Raw genomic sequence first — 5,206 nt, 5'->3', positions numbered from 1 at the left:
AAGGCGCTCCTCCTCAATCTGCAGCCTGGTACTGGCCAGGTGGAACCTGCCATGCCAGAAGTTTGCTCTGGGGTCGCCACCGCCGCTGCCAGAGGACGCCATCTCCATTGCAGCCTCGGCGAGCCGTTCCGTGTCATCAGGGGACCCGGCCTCACAGCGCTCGGGGTTCTCCTCGCTCTCATCTGCCCAGGGCTCTCGGGAGGGGACGGCTTGTTCCTCCATGGAGAGCGTTATCCGCACTGCCCTGGCGCACTTGCAGCTGGATACACCGCGTGCGGAGGTGGCCTCTAGCGCCTTCCACAGGCGCAATCCTTCTCTGGAATTCACCATTCTGCCTTCGTCGGATTTTGAGGGAGCTGCACTCATGCTGGAGAGGTGTCACAGCCCTCTCCAGGCTGACAGCTGATGACCGCGCTCTGACGGCGATGGAGGACGCGGCAGTGGCTGGTCTCCACCACATGCCCCCCATCGAGCCCTCCATTGCAGCGCTGATAGTGGCTCCTGATGAGGCTCTGAAGCCAGATCCCAAGGGCCCCTCTACCCAGTGTAGGGTTACTGATGGGCATATTTGTAAGGCTTATAACACAGCGGCCCGCATTGGCCGGCTGGGGAACACCCTTTCCCATCTTCTGCTGGCTCTCTCAACCTCCCTGCAGGATGCACAGGTGGAGGATTACACACGGGACATGTGTGACATATCCCTACAGGCTTTTGCCTCCCAGACGAGGGGGCTGGGGCGGCTGATGTCCACCCTGGTGTACACGCGCCGTCATGTCTGGCTGGCGCAGTCACCCCTGACGGAGACTGCTCGTAGGGTTTTTCGTCAGGCACCTGCGGAAACGGGGGAGCTGTTTGGGGCGACCGCCCTGGAAGCTCTGAACGCACCGCCCTGGCTGGTGTGACCAGGCAGCGGCTGGTGTACCTTCACAGGAGTGCGGCCGCTTCCAGTACACCGGGAGGCCCTTCACCGGCCCCCGGGCGTCGCCCCCGGCCGCCTGCCCACGGCGGCCGGCGCGGCTTTCAGCGGTCTGTGAGTCAGCCTGCTGGTGACTTTCGCCCCCCTGTGCGCGGACCGTCAGGGCGTTGGTCCCGACCGTCGCCCCCCCGGGACGTCCAGAGCCCGGGGGAGACGGTGCTAAGGCCACGGGGCCGGTCGTCGGCTACTTTTCCGACAGCAGCTCAGTTACTGGGCTGCCTGCTCATCGGGGCCCGGGTGGTTTCCACCCTAGCCCAGGGGTACGTATTGCAGTTCCGACACCGGCCTCCTACCTCCGGCCGGGTTGAGATGACCATCGTCTGAGACCCGGCAAACATTCTGGCTCGGGCAGGTGTTGCCCGCCCTACTGGCCAAGAGCGCCATCATGCCGGTGGACCCCCCGCCGCGGCCTGGGGGTTCTACTTGAGCTACTTTCTCATCAGCAAGAGAGACGACGGACGTCATCCCATCTTGGACCTGAGGGACCTCGATGAATACGTGAAGGTCCTGCCCTCCCGGAGGCTTGACCACAGAGGATGCTCTGCGTTGGTCAGGAGGAAGTGGTTTGCAACTGTGGACCTACAGGGCGCTCGTTTCATGTGCCGGTCGCGGCACGTCACCGGTAGTTCCGGGGGTTCGCCTACCGGGGCCACCGTTGTCGGTTCAGGGTGCTCCTGTGCGGGCTCTCCCTGTCACCGAGGATTTTTTCACCAGGTGCGTGGTGGCAACCCTTGCCCCTCTTATACCTTATACCTGACCTTCGGTCAGACAGTGTGTCCACTGTCCCTTGATCGGCCACCAGGGGGGGCACCGACTCTGCACAGCTGCTGCAGGTGTCCCGGGGCCTCCTAGCGTGGACCGCTCCTCGCCTGCCCGGCCTTCGGGCGATGTTCCTGCCTGGAGACAGGAACCGGGTGACGGACTTCCTCTCCCGGCGCAAGCCGACTTTGCAGAGGGTCCTCCAGAGGGCTCACGGGCTCCTCTTGGTGGCCCCCTTCCGACCGGGGAAACATAGTTTCCACTGCTGCGGAGGCTCTGCTGCGACACAACATGACGCCCCCCAGAGGGACCGTCTTTCCCAGCCGGGGATTCAGGTTTTGCACCCCGACCCCGTCGTTTTCAGCTCTGGGTCTGGCCGCTGCGGGGCCCAGCCCATTGTTGTCAAGCTGTCCTGAACCCGTCAGGGCTGTTATCTCGAATGCCCATGTGCCTCCCACCCGCCTCTGGTATGAGTGCGTGTGGGGGAGATTCTCTGCCTGGTGTGCAGACGGGGCAGAGGACCCTGTTCTTTGCCCCGTGGCCACGATCCTGGGGTTCCTTTCGGTCCCTCCTGGATGGTGGCCGTGCTCAGTCCACTCTAAGGGTGTATGTGGCGGTCATTTCGTCGCAACATGCCCTGGTTGAGAATACCACCGTGGGGTGCCACCGGCTGGTTTCTCTTTCTCAGGGGGGCTCCGAGGCTGGGCCCCCCCGAGGAGCCCTAAGGCCCCAGTGTGGGACCTGTCCATGGTGCTAGGTGCCCTCTCTTCTCCACCCTTTGGGCCCTTGGCCCAGGTGGGCCTGAAGTGGCTCTCTATGGAGATAGCTTTTCTCCTCGCTATGACATCGGCAAAGCGAGTCGGTGAGTTACATGCCCTGTCAGTCAGCGGGTACTGCCTGAGGTGGAACCCGGATGGCTCAGGGGCTACGTTGTGGCCGAACGTGGCGTTCCTGCCCAAGGTCCTGCCACGCACTCGTACTAATCGGCCTATCCAGCTTGGCCGGTTCGACCCCGAGCCTGCAGAGAGTGGGCCGAGCCCTTTGTGCCCCGTACGGGCCCTCGCTGCTTATGCTACCGCGCCTGTGCGACGGTCGGAGCAGCTTGTTCTCTGCCATGGTGGCCCCAACAGGGGGCGTGCTGTTTCTGGACAGCGCCGTCCCACTGGGTGGTGGACACCGTTGAGCACGCCTACAGGGCCAGTGGCCGCCCCTGACCAGTGGGGGTGAGGTGCCACTCGACCTGAAGCGTCGCAGCTTCTTGGCTGCCCTGAAGGGGGTGCCTCTGGAGGACATCCGCACAGCGGCTTCGTGGACGTTGCCGGACACGTTCTCCAGATTTTACCGGATCAATGTCGCCACTCCCCAACCATTGGGCGTTGTTCTACTCCCGGGTCCTTCTGCCCCTGGTCAGTGAGGCAAGTGACCGGGATTCTATGTGACATTGTTGGTATTCGTCATCCAGTGCTTACAGCACCGCCTGGCGGTCAGTAGGGACGAAATAGAACGAAAGTTACGCCTGTAACTACGGTTCTATGAGTCCCGGATGACCGCCAGGCCTGCCGGTCACTCCGAATCCTCGTGCTCTCGCGAGAAGATTCTAGGAGTCGATCCCATGCTTGACGCCGGAAGATATACCCCTTCCGGGGGTGATGCAGGGGTCACGGGTGACGTGACATTGTTGGTATTGTACTCGACAGATATCTCGGAGATATCCAGTGCTTACAGCCCCGCCTGGCGGTCATCCGGGACTCATAGAACCGTAGTTACAGGCGTAACTTTCGATTTATCTGAATTTAAAACCAACTTGAGATTTTTGAGTTTAATTCAAGATCAGCAAAAGAGTGCTGGAGAGATGTTATAGCAGACTCTGGGGTATCTGAGATGCAGTAAAGAATCGTGTCATCAGCATACAGATGAATGCTACAGCCAGCTCGCGCATACATACATACATCCATCCATACATCCATCCATCCATCCATCCATACATACATCCATGCATCCATGCATGCACGCACGCACGCACGCACGCACGCATACATGCATACATGCATACATACCTGTTAACCCCGGTTTTAGTTTTCTGTGAATTATGATTAGAGTGATTGACAGCCAATATTGATGAGAGGTTGTATTGATCTGAGGTGTATCTGAGGCTGTGTAGTAAAACCCCGACCCCCACCACGGTCATGATCAGATAAACCGCTCTAATCTACAGTGGTATCGGGTAACCAGGGTTATCCAGCCGGGAGCCGGTCCAGCTGAACCCGCTGGACTCCGTCTCCTGGTGACAGAAACACAACAGCGGTCTTTGTCCACCCTCAGTCCCACCGCTGATCAGCTCTGCCGAGGTCTGACTGGACCGGAGCCAGTTACGCTGGTTTCTGTCCAACCAGGACGAAGGTGACCCCTCCAGCAAGTCCCTGAGCAGTAAACAGCTGCACCCACACACCCAGTCGCTCACATATTTGCAGTAACAACTGGCCTGTGCGCCGCGCCGCCAGGAACCAGCATGACCAGTGAGCTTACTGGGACTGCTGGAGGCAGAGCACAGCTCTGCTGGATGTTTCCATGAAACTAACTTTATCCTGCTGAACCCTGACCCACTTCACCCAGACACCACAGTAATGACGCTTTTACAAACCACCGGGTTTTATTCTGTGTAAAAACGTAATAAAAGTCTGCTGATTGAAATGGCTTTGAGTAGGAGACAACTACAACCTCCGCTGAGACACAACTGCTGTCATCGTGCCACTCTCTCATTAACAAGATACAAGCCAAAAATAACTAGAACCATTTGTGTAATGCTGAGTACCTAGATATATAGATAGATAGATAGATAGATAGATAGATAGATAGATAGATAGATAGATAGATAGATAGATAGATAGATAGATAGATAGATAGATAGATAGATAGATAGATAGATAGATAGATAGATAGATAGATAGATAGATAGATAGATAGATAGATAGATAGATAGATAGATAGATAAAACTTTATTCATCCCGAAGGGAAATTCAACTGTCCAGCAGCTCATCAAAACATAAAAAACAACCACACTTCCACTCAGACAATAAAAGCACATTGATATTAAAATAAACATGACATATAAGGTTAAAAAATAGCATATAAAGTACAAACTAAAATACAAAACTGTCTCAGAAAATTAGAATATTGTGATAAAGTTCTTTATTTTCTGTAATGCAAAAATGTCATACAATCTGGATTCATTACAAATCAACTGAAATATTGCAAGGCTTTTATTATTTTAATATTGCTGATCATGGCTTACAGTTTAAGATTAAGATTGCCAGAATATTCTAATTTTTTTAGATAGGATTTTGAGTTTTCTTAAGCTGTAAAACAGCCTATACCTTGTGGTCATGGCTACTCTAGCCGAATTTAATGATATGCCGTCCCTTGTCGGCTTGTGTCATGTTCTTTCCTTTTGATTTTGGTTTCATATTGTGT

This window comes from Cololabis saira, chromosome 23 (genome assembly GCF_033807715.1).
Source record: "Cololabis saira isolate AMF1-May2022 chromosome 23, fColSai1.1, whole genome shotgun sequence".
Lineage (NCBI taxonomy): Eukaryota > Metazoa > Chordata > Actinopteri > Beloniformes > Belonidae > Cololabis > Cololabis saira.
This window is presented reverse-complemented; position numbering follows the sequence as displayed.